We start from the raw sequence: 17,321 nt of genomic DNA on the forward strand, positions 1-17,321 counted from the left end.
TTTTTTTTTTAAAGTCCAGAATCAGAACACATGTCAGGGCACTATTAAATACTAAGCACACTCTAAAAACTAGAAAATGGTGTGCATATGTAGTTCTATATAGATCCCAAATAGCACGAGGAAAACACATTAATGCCTGATTTGTGTCACTGACAATTTTATTCCAGTGCTATTGAGGGAGTAGTTAAGGTGTCTGTTTCTTTGGAATTAATGTCAATTATCAAAAGAAATCTGGATAGCCAGCCTGCAGCAATGATCTTCCAACTTATAATCAATTTTCTATGGAAGCTTGTGGGGAACACGATACGGCAGCAAGGTCTCTAAAGTTGTTGCGTTGAACCCACTGAACATCCATCAGCTGCCCACGTGGTTCTCATCTCTACATTGTGGCCAACACTTGATGCTATTACTCTTTGGAGTCCCCTTTCAGTGTAAATACTACTAAGCATGTTATTGGATCTAACTGTCCATTTCCTGATTACTGAGAATATGCTTTCTCCACACGTTTGAACAGTTGACATTGTAATCTTGTTCTTTGTCTAACAATCCTCTGCTCATTTTCAAGGGAGAAAGACTTTAAAATTAATGTTCTTAGGTATTTTCTTACATGAAGACAATATGTTAAGGTCACAATCACCCCCTAATCAATTTCCACTCCAACTCCTCCTGGGCTCCTATATCCTGTTCCCACCTGTATCTCTTCCTCTTTTTTTCCCTTCCTCTTCTTTCCTCTTGAATCTTATTAGTCTTGCAAGTATATGGATGGGTGTAACTTTATCCTCTGGGCCATGAGCAGTCTACCACGGACTATCACAGAAGAAACCTGACTTTACCTTCCTCAGTAGCTATCACCCACCAAAAGTCTTAATTTAGGGGTGGGACCTGGTGAGCCCTACCCTACCCATATTGGGATATTGACTGAATCAATCTTGTGAAAGCCTTATGCAGGCAACCCCAGCTGCAGTGACTTCCTGCATGTACTGGTCCTGTAATGTCCAGAAGACATGGTTTTTCAGAAGTCCTCTCTGTATTCTGGCTCTTAGAATCTTTGTACTGCTGCCCCTTCAATGTTCCTTGAGTCTTTGGTGAGGTATGTCCTCATTAAATAACATACATATATATGTTTATTTACATATATTATTTTAATCATATTTCTATGGCCTTTCTAGATTATTTAAATTTGTATCATTTATTATAAAATCCCACAATTAAAGATAATATTTTACATGCTGATGGCCTTAAAGATTCATTTTGACCAATAAGCCTTTTCTTAAAGTGTAGAGTTATACAACTTGAATTTCTGTAGGAATCTTTACTTTATTTAAACTGGGATTCCATATCCCTCCATGCCTACTTTATATATTTTTTCATATTTTCTTAGTTCAGTTGATGATATATATCTACTTGCTTGCTTCAGTGAAGAATTTGTATGTAGGGGGAAATATTTATTCTTTCAGCAGATATTCACTGAACAACTAATATGTAGCAAGCCCTGACTAAATATTTGGGGGAAAAATGTCTAATCTTTTATTCCCTATACTCAGTGAAAAGATAAAATTTAAGGCTGTTCAAATATATTTATTCAGCATATAAGGGAATGGTAGGTTACTGACATGAGAGCCATTTTTTATTTATAAAGACTAGAGAGCCTTTTGTTACCAAGTTATGAAAGTTTGTTTAATGTAAGGTACCTTACTGTTTGATAAGATAAAGACATTCTTTATTAATGTGGTTATATCTGTTTAATATAAATATGCTAATGAAATGCTGATTACAGTTGATATGTTAACCACTGAAAAGACATTGGTTAATTAGCAGCAGTCACCTATTTATCCCATGTCAGTGATTCATTAGTAATTTTAGTAAAATTATGGATTTATCTTAGACAAGTTCATACGGTATAGGGCTAATAGAACTGGAGCTTGCTGTGCAAACCCTTCTGTTCCTGAAGTTGCAACGATCCTCCTGCTTCTGCTTTTCAGATTAGAATTACAGCTATGTGGCACCACACCTAGCCTGGATTAATTAGCTTAAAATTTTAAATTAAAAATAAGTGGACAAAGGAATTGTATTAACGGGACCTAGTATTTTCCAAAATCTTTTACACTCCAGATTGTTAATTAAAATTATTTATGAACTACAATAGGTATAAATATTAAACCACAAGTACCAGACGCTGTAAATCCAATTGAAAAGGGTTAGAACCAAATAGACAGGTGTTGGAACACAGTACAAGAATGGAGTCATGTGAGAATTCTGAGCACTTGTAAGAAAGTTCCAAGAAAATCAGACAAGGGTATTGTGACCTCAGTTTCTTTCAAACACTGAGCCCAAGTGAACTTATTATTAGTGGGGGTGATACTGGGATGGGAGGAAGGACACTCTCAGAGGAAAAGAGGATGGGGTTGGGGAGGGGACACTCTAAGAGGGGGATGGTGGCATCATTTGGGATATAAATAAATAAATAAATAAATAAATAAAACAAAAAATAAACCAGCAAAACAAATGGGAATTGTTCTTGAAATATGTTTTTATACTCCTCCCAAGTGTAGTGAATAGGAATTATCTTACTTCAGCTGTTGTTATTCTTATGCCTCTATGGAAAAACATCTTTTTGTCACATGTGGCTAGTCCTTGAGATTGAAAACCTTACTCGTGAGATTCTTCTGAACCCTCAGAGTACAAATTGTCTGATGCTCAGAATAATGTTGGCTATTGCATGAGACTTTAGTCCACTTAATTTTTGGTCTGACTCTCCCAGGTTCATACTGCAAACTAGAGCAGGAAACAGACAGGGGCTAGGGAAATCTAATTCAAAAAAGTACTTAGATAATAGTTATTTCACAATGAATTGACAGCTTGTGAGAAGAGGAACCCCCCCCCAACCTTCTCTGCACTTTGAATCGAGTTTTACAATGTTCTGTTATTTTACACATATTTGTATTTTGACAACATATGTGTCTGTACATCACACACATGCTTGAGACCAAAAGAAAGTGATGAAGAAAGTCCTGGAACTAGAGCTACAGATACTGCCATGTGGTTACTTGGAATAGAACCTGGGTGCCCTACAATAGGGATAATTTTTCTTGAACTTCTGAGTTATTTCTGATCCTTAAAACTAGATATTATAAGTTTCATTAATACATTTGCATCCTTCAATTTTGGATTAGTATTCCTGGAGTATAATCTAATTTGTGTGTGTGTGTGTGTGTGTGTGTGTGTGTGTGTGTGTGTAGTATTATAACTTTGCCAGTATGTGTTAGAATACAAAAGTCACATATCTTTTGGAAATTAACACAACTCTCAGCTATTTGTGAAAATATATATGTGTTTTGTAAACACACGTGAAAACATATTATATGTTCACAAAATGTATGAGTAGACTTTAAGACAAAATATTCCATAATGGCTAAACCTAGACCCAAACTAAATGTCTATCATCACAGAATTAAAAGCTGTTTGAGAAGTTTGCTTACCAGAAGATTGGTTTTGCATTTATATTGAAGGTCTTCTATCCAAAAGACAAACAAACAAAAAAAAAAATCTAATTGACTCTGGAGGACATTGGGATGAACTCTTAAGTTGGAGGAGCTGATAGCCAGACGCTTTGTTCCTATTTGCTAAATCTTGTTGAGTTCACCTTGGGCTCAGCATATTAAGTCATTTTGTTTCCCACTGTGCACAAAGTTTGTGCTGTTACAGGTGTCTTGCTTTAAAGGAAGAGTGTCACCTACAGCATATTTAGCAGACAGTGTCTGAAATAGTGACATGTCTTGAAACCTAGATGTTTGAAGACCTCATGAAAGCAACAGAAAAGTAAATCATCCAAGATAGCATAAGCATCAGGGACTCATGTTCACTGTCATCAGCTCTTCAAAGAGCTCTAAAGTGAGAGACTGTTTCTGACAGGCCCCGAGGGGCACAGCTACAGCCTACGAGCACAATCTCAAAGGAGACACAGTTCAACTCAGTGTAGAAACAAAACTGGTAACAGTGGTGTTCTGATTTATGTTTAATTAAAGATGAAGGGTTTAGAACATCTCAATGTCATAGATACCACTGACATTCAACTAAGGTAGATGACACTTGCTCATGTGACCATGCAGAATACACAAACCTAGAGGACCCATTTCTCAGACCTGCTAAAGGACATCTTTCATATAGAAAAATAGAATGTAATCTGGATGATAAGAATGCTGAGATACTATAAATGTGTGAACAGTTATCCTGAATGAGAATAAAAGGGTAAATTATCTGTAGTTTTCAACAATTCAACTTTTAGAAAAATTTATTATTAGTATTTAAAGTTATGTGTAGTTGTGTGTGTGTGTGTGTGTGTGTGTGTGTGTGTGTGTGTATGAGTGTGGTATTTGAGGAGACCTAGAGAGAAAGCCAGATCTGTAGAGTCAGAGTCAGGTAGACTGTGAATTACCTGACTAGTCACTGGCAACTGAACTTGAGTCTTCTAGAAGAGTGGTATGTACTCTTTTAACCAATGAGATATAATTCCAGACCCCAATAATTTTATTTTTAACAACTGACTTGTAAGGATATGGCACAAAGCTGAAAGAGAGAGAATTCAGGGTTCTAAAATATTCCATCATTGGGAGTAATGTTTAATAGTGGGAGTTAAATAAAGACAAATGTAAAGCCAGTAGCAAAAGCACAACTCATTGTAGAAGCAGGAAGCAGAAATATAACTTATCAAATAAACCTGCAGCATCAGGAGATGAAAAGGACATTTGAAATGCAGTTTGTTGCATTCTAATCATGTGTTTGTGAAAGCATTTTCATGGTCTAATTTGAGCAAAATTAAGTTTGTATAATCGTTGACAAAGTAAAATTTAATTATTGACTTGATTATGAATTTTTGTATTATTTTTTATCAAACATACTGTAGCATTGGAATAAAGATATTAAACAATAATCCTTAATATTTCTACTTCATTATTTACAAAAGAATAATTCCAAGTTTGTGTAAATTCCTTTCTTCTCTCCTCTTTTTGTTTATAACATATATTTAGATTTTTAAAAGCCAAATAAATAAGCTTTGAGCTTAGATGACCCCCCTATATTTGGTTAGTAGTATAATAATTACACTATTTCATCCCTTTAAAATTGTTATGATATTTAACTTGTGAAATGAAATTATTTTTTAACTAGGTGCTGGGTTATCCATATCTAGATTGCTATTCTGTATTTCCAGTTTAAACACAGAAAAAGAATAAATTGTTTTATGGCACAGTGAACTATTACCTCATGTCTGACATGTTTAAATAAATGTCAGTCACACTTTACGTCATCAAAAACATACGAGAAAGAACTGTCATTATTTGGAGCTAGAGGCATAACACTAGATTGTCAAGTGTTATCCCTATGAATGAGATCCTTTAATTTAGAAAAAAAGAATGAAAAACTAGGATATTTTCCTTATAGAGAATAGTCTCAATCAGTCAGCTGCTCACAAGTGCTTAACTTTTGCAAATCGAATCACATTTTACAATCTCAGACTAATTTCAATCATACCTAGCACAGCATTTCTGTTTCCCCATCTGTCCTCCCTTATGAAATTGTACTCAATGACTCAACATACCTACAGATGCTGCAAGAGGCTCCGAATATATTTAAATGATGTAGTTGGGCATAAGAGGCAATGTTTTACAAGTAGCTTTTTGGAGACTATAAAACCACTTTGCAAAAGGTTTCAGGTTATGGTAAGAAGGGGAGAAAGTTGTTTATTTTATGCATAGAATCTTGGAGTAAAAAAACCCAAAGTATTGGAGAAAGGGTGTACACTGAAAGAGTGTATATTTACACATGGGAAATATAATATCTATTAGAATTTTGTCTTGTTGATAAACCTTGAATCTAATGCCAGTTAAATAATAGGTAACTAAAATATATTGCATTTCTTCTTTTCTCTCTCCGCCTTTCTCTTTTTCTCCCTTCCTTTTCCTTTCCTATTCTATCCTGTCCTGTTCTTTCCTTTCTTTCCCTTTCCCTTTCCTCGCCTCGCCCTGCCTCTTCCTGCCCCTCCCCTCCCCTCTCCTCTCCTCCTCCGCTCCTTTTTTCTTTTGTTTTGTTTTCTTTTGTTTTGTTTTCTTTTGTTTTCTTAATGTACACATGTGAAAACAGAGGACCAGCTCTTCCTTTTTCACCATGTGGATTCTGGGGATTGAACTGAGGTGGCCAAACTATGTTGGGCGAGGCTCTACATGGAGAGCCACCTGGCCAGTTGCATATACTGCATGTTTAGTGCATGTGTATTGACTGAATGGTCATGTTTCAGTGCACTGATTTGTTTGTTATTTCATCACTGCTGTGCTAAATAGGCTTGTGAAGTGACTGCTGAAACGTACCAGTCTTTTCCTTCCCCCTTCATTCTCTGTGTGTTATGAAGCTCCATTTTCTAATCAAAGTAACGGAAAGTCCCAGTATGACACATCATCTGCTGAGGTGCCAGTCATGGGAAGTGATTGGCATTATCTATCTCTGAGTAGACAGGATAGCTTCCTTGCAAGAAGACATAATTCTGATTAGGTTGTGATATGTGTATTATATAGCACACACTTCAGTCAGGATCTTGGTCTAATAAAATGAAAACAAAATGTGTCAGTTGTTTTTTGTTGTTTGTTTGTTTGTTTGCTTGTGATAAAACACAAGGAAACCTGAGAATTTTAAGCATCCAGTTTTTTAAATGTTGTGCCTTAGGGGGAGCAAATCATTGTCTATTCATTTTTGAGAGCTGATGATGGAAATTTTGCTTGCACCTAAATACCAGGTCCATAAAAATCCATGTGAAGTAAATTCATTCTTCAATGGCCCCAGGGTGTGGCCATGAAAGCAATCACAAGACTTTTACAATTTATTTTCTCCTAAGAAAATGGAACAAAAATACTTCAATATTTAGGAAATAAACATTTGAACCTATTAGAAGGCTAAAAAGAAACAATTTTATTTTAAAATCATTTGTAATTAAATGACTGATCACTATTATTAGCTAAGGTGATTTGATAATTGCAAATAAAGGATGGTTCTTTTCTAGGGATGTTATGAAGTCTGAGTGGAGAAAGAAAGTACCAGTGGGTAGCTGTGTGGATGTTGGCTTCTTATATCTGAATATAATAGCTGTTTCTAGGCTGCTGTCTATCTGTATCTTCTCATGGATGCACAGTGAGAACTCCCTTCTCCCTGCTTTGAGGAATGGTACTTCCAGCAGACACATATTAGACTTCTGGAAGCGTCCATGGCACTGAAATAAGCAAGAGTCAGATAGTAGGGATTCAGGTGTTACCCACTAGGGAAGTTCTGAGTAATATGTTTTTCATGTCTGAAGGAGAATCTTAGGAAATGTCTCCAGGAAGAATAGACAGAAACTGTACCCCAAAATTTCAAGTGGGAAAACATCTGTTGATGACTCAAAACAAAACAAAACAACAAAAAACAAATACAACAATAACAAAAATAAACAACAAAACCAAAACAAACTACGTTATGATTTAACACAGAAGCCAAGACAATAGTTTTAGAGTTAGCTACATATCATAGAGTAAACCCTTTGAATTATAAAATTAAGTGTGGATACAACAATAATATTGTTGTTGTAAGTACCAATAGTGTGAAAGTTAGATGTCATCCTTTATGTATTAGCAAATGAAAATGGCATTCTAGTCATGTAGGAAAAGTTTATCCTAGGACGTTTATCATAGAAAAAGAGAGTGTATTGAGCACAAAGTAGCATTTCAGAGAGATAGAATAAAATGGCATAGAAGTTATAGAGTGATTCACGTTGAGAGAGTCACAGAAAAGTGACATTTTCTATAGGTCTTAAAAGATAAGTAAGAGTTAGACATTTGGGAAAACATAAAAAGGACATTCTAGGCAGAGGAGATGGAAATTTATAACAGCAAATGACAAATATGAGCAGTCGGATTTATCTAAGCCACATTATTTTTTAGCATGAAAGCTCTTGACATTTTAGGTATAATTTTTTTATATGAAATTGTCACAGTTGTGAGATTTGCCATATCAGAAAATTCACCATCTAAATTTAAAAACATATCCATGCCCAGCCTAGTGTTTGTAATTGTTAAAATGCATATAATAATAATAATAATAATAATAATAATAATAATAGTAATAATAATAATAATAAGTAGTAGTAGTAGTCGTCGTCGTTGTCGTCGTAATTTTATTATATATGTATCTATATGCTGTAGGAGAAGGGCATGTACATATGCCATGGCACATGTGTAAAAATTGCAAGATAATTTTACAGAATCAACTTTCTTCTTCTCCCAAGGGTTCTAAGGATTGAACTCTAGTTGTCAGGTTTTTAATTGCAGGGCCTTCTCACTATCTTCAAGCACTCTCCTTATAATAGGCAAAATCATTACCACACACTTTCAAGTAACTTTCAAAAGCAAATAAAACTGAGAAAGACTGTGAGGACAGCAATAGATAAAGTTGAGTAGTGCTCCTATGATGAGCAATGACTTGGTTTAATAGATTTGGTATATAAGCATCGATGGTATCTCTACCATTGTGCTGTTTGGCAATTACTCTGGAAACTGTGTCATCTGATTAGAAAAAAATAGAGGCCATACCTGTTGTGATATTACTGATGGTTATGTGTTGAAATCAGGATCTAGGTCAGAGATGTAAAGAGTAAAATTTTATGATATAGAAAAATTTAAAATAGGCTATGTAAGCTGAACAGTACCTGAAATCATTTTAAATTATGAGGAGAATGATTGTGAGAAGACAATGGTCCTATTAGAAGAAATTGGAAATAAAATGAGGGAAGAGTCACTACAGAACACAACAGCACACAATACACATAAACACACACACACACACACACACACACACACACACACACAGTGAATTCCTGATGTTGCTAATATGACAGTGCTGTAAGAACTTAAGATACAAAAGCCAAATATGGTACCTGCTCTAAAAGAAATGCCAGTAGGGAACATAAATGTGTGTTGAAATTGCAAAAGATCTGAAACTAAAAGGAACAAAGGCATGATGTGATAAAGACATTTCATCTCAAGCAAGCATGTTAGAAGCTGAGGACAGGACTGCTTCAGGACCACAGACAGCGACTTCTGTCATTGCGTGGTGTGATGCCAGAATTTAAAATGTGTCTAGCTGTGTCCTTAAAAAGTGAGCAATTTTCCAGTGAACTCAGGCTCATGGGACCAAGAAATAATATGAGAAGTTTTACTAAGAAAATTCATTATCCTGATTTTTGAGTGATTAAAATTTACTCTTAAATATACAAATGTGTGTGTGTGTGTGTGTGTGAGAGAGAGAGAGAGAGGGGGGTGGGGAGAAAGAGAGTAAAGGGAGAGAGACAGAAAGACAGAAACAGAGACAGAAGGGAGGAGAGGGGAGAAGAGGAAGTAAAGAGGAGAAAAGAAAGAGACAGGAGAGTAGAGAGAGAAAGAGGAAAGAAGAGAGGAGAAATAGACTTCCTTGAATAGCTGAACTAATTCATTTTTAATTATAGTTTTGTGAAATTTATAAATTTTATACATTTAAAAATCTTTTCAATTTAAATATATATTTTTTCATATTCTTCTCTTTCCCCAAGTCCTTCCAGATCCTCTTTTTCCTTCCTACCCACTGACTTTAGGTCAAAAAACCACATCTAAACCCAACACAGAAACAAAAACTCTAAAATCTAGAAAACCAAAACCCTCTTCCCCAAAACAACTTCAACACATACATTTATTCCTTTATTTAAAAAAATATTAGAAAATAAACAGAGTAAGTTAAAACAAAAATAGTCACACTGAAGTTTGACAAGACAAACCAAGAGGAAGAAAAGTAAGCATGAGAAAGCACAAGAATCACAGACCCACTCACGAGTCCCATGAAAACACTAACCTGGAATCTGTAATGTAAATGTGCTGCTTCAATCTCTGAGTTCATACAGAGCTTTGCCCATGTCCCTTGAGAGGGCCTTGTATTCTTGGTGTCCTACATCTTCTCTGGCTCATATTTCTGCCTCCTCTTCTGTGGCTTTCCCTGAGCTCTGAGGGGAAAGATTTGATGGAGACATCCCATTTAGGGCTGAGTGTTCCCATCTCTCTCATTCTCTTTGTAAAATAGGGCTGTGGGTCTTCATATTTGTTCTATCTGCTGCGAGAGGAAGATTCTCTGATGATGCTTGAACAAGGCACTAAGCTATGAGTAGAGCAGCATATAATTAGATATCATCTTATTATTGTATATTTTCTTTCTTTCTTTCTTCCTGTCTGTCTGTATTCCTTTCTTCCCCCTTTCTTCCTTTCTTCCTTCCTCCCTCCCTCCCTCCCTCCCTCCCTCCCTCCCTTCCTTCCTTCCTTCCTTCCTTCCTTCCTTCCTTCCTTCCTTCCTTCCTTCTTTCTGCCTTTCTCCCTTTCTCTCTCTCTCTCTCTCTCTCTCTCTCTCTCTCTCTTTCTTTCTTTCTTTCTTTCTTTCTTTCTGTTTTTCTTTTAGATGCATATCATTTGGTTTTCCCCTAAATCACTGGGCTGTCTAGTCTCAGGTTCTTGGTCACCCAAGCAGTGTCAGGTATGGGTCTCATATCACAGAGTGGGTCTTAAATCAGATCAGTTATTTGTTGGTCAGTCCCACAGGCTTTGTGCCTCCGTTGCCCTCGCACAGTGGTTCTTAATTTTCTGAGTACTGTAATCTTTTCATACAGTTGCTCATGTTTGGTGAACCCCAAACATAAAACTATCTTGTTGCATAATTTTGCTGCTGTTATGAATCATAATGTAAATAGCTGATATGCCTTGGATATGCTATCTCAACCTCAAAGAGGTCACGACCCACAGGTTGAGAACCATTGCTTGATCATCTCTACTTAGCAGACAGTACATCACTGAAGATAAATGGTTTATTATTTTTCTCCCAGTCTGGCTTAGTGTTTATGTTTCTATGTTGATAGCATGCAGAATGGCTTACTATATCAGAAATTCAGAAAGTAGGGGTGAAGGATCTATGTAACACCAGCTTGACGTGTTGATGTTAATGTGTTGTTTATATATTGTCTTCAGCAATAAGGATTTACATTATCTCTGGAGAGCAACCTATAGTCTTGACAACAGTCTGGGTTGGGAGCTGGTATTGGAAGCTTTGTATTTGGTGACAAGAGATGATAAGTAGGGACTCTTCCTCCATTATTTGGCAATTATATTTAGATCACCTTTATATATGTATATGGTTTTAGAAATTTTTATTATATTAGGTTTCTATACTACCCCTCAAATGTCCATTAGTTTTGCTGTCTCTCTATTTCCTTCCACAACTCATGTTCCCTCCCCACTTGATCCTCCAATTCTAGACCCCCAATCTATCAATAAATATATGTTCTAATTCCCTTTAATGATAAGATCTATCTAAGTGACTACATATCATATTTGCATTTCTTGTCTAGGATTCCTCACTCAGGATGTATTTTCTAGTTTCTATAACATTTATCTTCTTATTGGGGAGTTGAGGCCATAGATATTGAAAGCATTCAATTAATAATAATTATTGATTCTTTATATTTTTCTGTTGTTGTTGGTGGTGGTAGTTTTTGTTGTTGTTGTGGTGGTGGTGGTGTGTGTGTGTGTATGTGCTTCCATTCTTTTGACTTTGATCATCTGAGATTATTTATTCTTTATGGTTCTAGAAGGTAAAGTCCAGCTGAAAGAGGTTAACTACGTAAGACATTCTAAATATACCTTTAAATTTGTAGGTTTCTCTATGCAGTTAATGATTAATGTTAGTGTCAAAAATACTTGTTACTAGCACCATTTTAAGCTAAAACTGAAAAAAAATAAATGTTTGAATCATTCCATTTGACCAAGTAGAGAATGCCTATCGTTGTTTCTCCTAAGAACACTGTTTTGTGGATAAATATGAACACCACTAGTGACCCAGCATCCTGAAAACTTCTACAGTGTCTCATGACATCTTTGTAGACCTTGATGACCTTATAAAATCTAAACAGTTGTTTATCCATTTTCTTGTGCTATGACAAACATGGAAAATTATAGCCTGTAGCGGGAAGACACTAGGCCCTCATTCCAAGTGTTGTAACTGACAGTGCCTGTGACCTCTAAGCCCCAATTGAAATGCACAATGCTGCCTGCATTCTCATTAAAAAGAGAGAGTGTATACCACATATCACACTGAAACAAAGGTCAGGACTGGCCAGTAACCTCTAGACACTTGAAATATGATTTTGTTAAGGCAATATCTTGGGAAATTCAGTGTTATAAGGATAATGACACAGATCTGTGTATGCTGGATGGAGTGACACATGTCAATCATTTAAGCACAAAGGGATCTGGGGTAGAAGGTCAAAATTTCAGGTCCACCCTCAATGACATGAAGAGACCCTCTCCCATCAGCCTCATTATCAATAACAAAAAGAACAAATGTGCAAAAACTGTTAATATAAACTAGCTGTTATCTTTCATTTGGTTATTTGTTGTTTCTGACTTGAGATTATTGTCATAGATAATGTTTAGTAAAGTAAAATTTTAGATGATTTTACATGCTTTGGGAGCAAAGCCAACTTCAGGCAGAGGTATCTTTATCTGGAAAAAAAAACGCGCAGTATACAGGATCAGAACAAGGATAGGGAAATAGAACTTCATGAGGGTCCAGACACTGTGAGATCATGCCTGTATAGAAGGGATAAGTTATTTAAGGGGAACTAGTGAGAGGTAAAACATTGGTTCTAGGAAGTAGCAAGGAAGAGATCAATGCCAACTCTGTTTTAACCCACCTTTTTTCACCAATAATTTTTTATTCACTTTACATACTGATCACAGCCACCTCCCTCCCCTCTTTCCAGGCTCACCCTTACAAATCCTTCCCCCCACTGTCTCCTCCCTTTCTCCTCAGAGAAAGTTTACCTGCCTTGGCTACCACACTACTCTAGGGCATCTAGTTCCAGCAGGACTAGTCACATCCTCTCCCTCTGAGGCCCAACCAGAAAGTCCAGGTAGGGGAAGGAGATCCAATGACAGGGAACAGAAAGCAAGACAGCCCCCACTCCATTTGTTAGGGGACCCACATGAAGACTAAGCTGTACTTTTGCTACAGATGTGTAGGGGTCTAGACCAAGTCCCTGCATGGTCCCTGGTTGGTGGCCCAGGCTCTATGAGCCCCTATGCTCCCAGGTTAGTTGACCCAGTAGGTCTTCTAACTGTGGTGTCCTTGACCCCTCTGGCTTGTTCACTTCTCAAGTGTATTTATCACTCTATAAAAATCTGTTCTACATAATGAAGGAAAAAATATCTTAAGTATCTCAAAATATACTTTTCATTTTGTGTTATTCTTTAAAACTGCATTAAAGTCAAAGTCTCCTTCAGAATACCAATTAATTTCTGAACCTATGGGTACCTTTTCTCTGTTATAGACCAGATACCATCCCTTATGCATCTATCTTAAATGGTTGCTTTATTCAGATCATGTGGTTATACACTTCCTATATACAAAAATGTGTTTTTGCATATAAGTGACTTGACACATTTTATGTGTAAGGATGAGCTTCAGAACTATTAGGTAGGTTGTGTAAGATTAGAGCTTCAGAAACTTATAGCTATTTACCGTAAGAGAAAAGATTTGAGTGGATGGTCATCAGCTGACATTCATCCTAAAGCCAGGTTCAGAACTAAATGTTTTAGTTAGGATAGATGGCAGAGGTGCTGGTTAGTCAACAAAATGATGGACTGGGTATTAGGACTATCTTGTACCTCACTGGTACAAATTGGCATAATTATGCTCTAATTGTATTTTGAGAGAAAAGTTTCATTTTAACAGGAAGGGTGATGTGTAGGAGGAGCTAAGGTAGGAGGAGTACTGAGAGGAAGAAAAGGAGTAAGAAGAGGAGGAGAAGAAGGATAGGAGAAGCTAGGTGATGAAAGAGAGAAAGAGGGGGGAGACAGGGAGGCAGATATTCATGTATCTCCACCAGTCAAAGATAGTTGTTATATCTAGGTCGGTCAGTGGGTTACACCTCTGATTGAACAATTCCAAACTTATAACGCTTATGATTAACATTATTTAAAAAAATGTATAAATGCAAAAAGGAAAAGGGGGCATGGGATAGGGGTTTTCTAAGGGGGGGAATGGGGAAAGGGGATGGCATCTGAAGTGTAAATAAAATATCTAATAAAAAAAAGAAAAGGGAAAAAAAGATTAGAGCTTCAGAAAATAAATACTGAAGGATTTGTTAACTAACATTCTTTTCTATCTTAGAGTTAACCAGGAGTTAACCATTTTATTTCTTTATAAATTTCTAATTATAAGCACAGGATTTTTAATGTTTGTCCTTACTGCCCTCAAATGTTATAGTTTGTCAAAAGAATTTTGAATTACAACATTGGGTGTGTGGTTCATTTTGGCTTTCTACTTTAGACTATCAAGCCTTTACATCTTTACAAAGTTGACAATATTATTGGCACTTAGTACACTATGGTATGATTACAACAGGCTGTACCATTTCCTCTCTCACCAGCATGCATTAGTAAAACATGATCCTGCAGAGATTACCTGTGTTCTATAAGATTACAGAGAAACCAGTGTGCAGGAAACTTGGAATGGAGTTCTTCATTTCCCATCTTTCTTTATGTAACAGTTATCACTTGAGATAAAAAAAAATGGTAGATCAATGTGCTAACTCTTATTTTTCTATACAGTAATGTCAAAGTCTTAGTATTCCTCAAAGTTTTTATTTAAAATTTAGAACGATTGCTGTAGATGGTTGTAAAGGTTTGCATTTCACATAGTAGTTGGCCCCCCTTTAACACAATTTATGATACTATTAGGAAAAAAATTTGATTAAGCTTAAGGTATTGGATTATTGCTAAGTATTCAGCTATTTTGTTAAAAAGTCTTTCCTATAATATCCCTCACATTTGATCTATAGAAATATGCTTCAGTTTATTTTGTTTTCAGATAGATTCTCACTTTATCCTTTAGGATAGTTTCAAACTGTCAGTATTCCCATCTGCACCACCCATCTGTTGAGATCATAGACATGCATCATCACCTTCAGTTTACACAACATAATGTCTTCAAACAAAACTCACTTCTGAACTCTTATCAGTTAGATAATTTAAATCAATGCATATCTCTTATTACTGAAGAAAATTATATCTCAGCAACTATACTAGTCTAGGAGTTTGTTAAACTTGATCTTCTTTTCTAATTTGCTTTTTATTAGTAATTTCTTCATCTCCAATGACTTTGTACTGTTTTGAATATTTTTCCCTCAAATTTTAAGTCATTAAATATAAGTGAATGAGTGGATATAAAATAAATCTTTTCAAATACTTTTTCATTGTTTTCAAGAAGCATAGGAACCCAAAGGACTGTGTGCTTATTCTCCTTTATGAAGGGCTGCTGACAAATTGTACCTAATGTTTATGAAAGACATAGGCTGAAAAAAATGAGTTATTTGAACTGTTTATATACAATGAACAAGAACATTGGAAAATCCTTGCTTTTAAAAACCTTTAAATTTGTCTTCCATGTCAAGTTTTTGTAATCAAAGGAAACAAACAAGAACAAATGAAGGAAAGAAGGAAAGGGAGGAAAGAAAAACAAGTGGGTAGTTTCTAAAGCTCTGTGGGAGTGAAGAACATGATTGCCATCGAAATTCCCCCCTCGCCAACTTGTTCAGCAGCTTGAGAGTCCACTTGCACTTTTCTAAGGAGCGTTGTTTTGTAGAAAGAGACATTCAATGGGTAATCAAATAATAGGCCAGCTATATTAAGAACAGAGACTTTGGCTTTCAAACAAGTCTCATGCCAATCTAAGAGAAGGGCTTTGGATAGAAAAGTTTAGTACCTACTACTTAGAGAAAAGGGTTAGAAATATAAGAATATCACAGCCCATGACAACACAACTGTCTATTAACAGGAAGGATTTTTTTTAAAATTGAATTCTTAAGTAAAATCTTATATTTGCCTTGGCAGGGGAAGGACGTCCCTGTTAACCAAGTTCTTTTGGTATGTTCATAAAGATATGGCAGCCAGCTTCCTGTGAAAGTCTTTGCTTCTCTGTGCTGGATACAGTTCCAGCTGGTAATAAATAAAAAATTACTTGACGTCCTGCCAAGTGTTTCCTATAAATCATGAGATTCTACGACAAATAAATGAAAGCCACTCTGGACAAGAATATAATGAGGCCAATTGTAGCAGTTATTTTGTGCCTAATCTTGAGACAGAGATTTCAAAACAAATAATTAATTTAAACATTCATTGAGAGATAGTTTATTTTTCAGTCACTCTGCAAATCTAAGCAGCCACAGAGAAGAGCTTTTCCCAGGCATTGCACATATTGCAAGAAACATGCATCTGGTTATGAAATATTTTCTATGACAAAATATGTCAGCAGAATAATTTTCAGGATATCTGAGTGCAGGTACCTGTGGAGGGCATACAATCCCCTGGAGGGAGAGTTACAGGCAGTTATAAGTCATCCAATATGGGTGTTCAGAACCAAACTTTAGGTCTTCTAGAAAAGCATTACTTTCTCTTAGCCACTTAGTTGCCTTTCTAGTCCAGGAAAAAGATAATTTGTAAGGTGCTCTATCAATTTATTTTCTTATATGTGAAAAACTGTACATAATAAATATATATACTTTGATAAGTTTATAGATAAGTACATAGCCATGAAACTATTATCTCCATCAGCTGGGCAGATATGTTTATCATCTAACAAAATCTTTCTAAAATCTATTACACTTTAATCATTATTATAGATTGATTAAGAACACTTAACAGAAGAATTAACCTCTTACTAAGCCTTGCGTTTCCAGTATGCTACTGTCGTTGTTTTTCTCTGTTGTATAGAGGATTGTGCAAATTCAACATGCACACTTTGGCTGTTGTCTTCTCCTAGAAAGTGCCTGGCAATGGCTGTTCTGCTCTGCTTCTTTTCAAAGGATTTCAGATTTCACACAGTAGTGGTATCATGCAAAATTTGTCGTGTTGCTTTTATTTCATTTCACATTGGCTGCCTGCCAGGTTCACCCATGCTGCTACAAATGGCAGGATTTATTCATCTTCCCAAGGCTGAAAATCTGAGTACATAAACATTATATGATGTGTATATATATGATGTATATGTGTATGTATATGATTTATATGTGTATGTGTATATGTATGTGTATATATATGTATGCTGTATCAGTTTATCTGTTGACAGACTTTAGGTTTTCTCCATGTTATTGGTATCATGAATAGTTCTATGATGAACATGATATCCCAAAGAGATTCTAATTTCCTTTGGATAAACACAAGTTATCATTTCCA

At 35.8% G+C, this 17,321-nt stretch overlaps 1 protein-coding gene across 3 annotated transcripts in view; it reads left to right on the plus strand.

Annotated features, from left to right (window-relative positions):
• Ctnna3 (catenin alpha 3) overlaps positions 1-17,321 on the plus strand; it is a 1,449,584-nt gene that overhangs the window by 902,809 nt on the left and 529,454 nt on the right. The window lies entirely within an intron of this gene.

Source organism: Arvicanthis niloticus, chromosome 20, assembly GCF_011762505.2.
Source record: "Arvicanthis niloticus isolate mArvNil1 chromosome 20, mArvNil1.pat.X, whole genome shotgun sequence".
In the NCBI taxonomy this organism is placed as follows: domain Eukaryota; kingdom Metazoa; phylum Chordata; class Mammalia; order Rodentia; family Muridae; genus Arvicanthis; species Arvicanthis niloticus.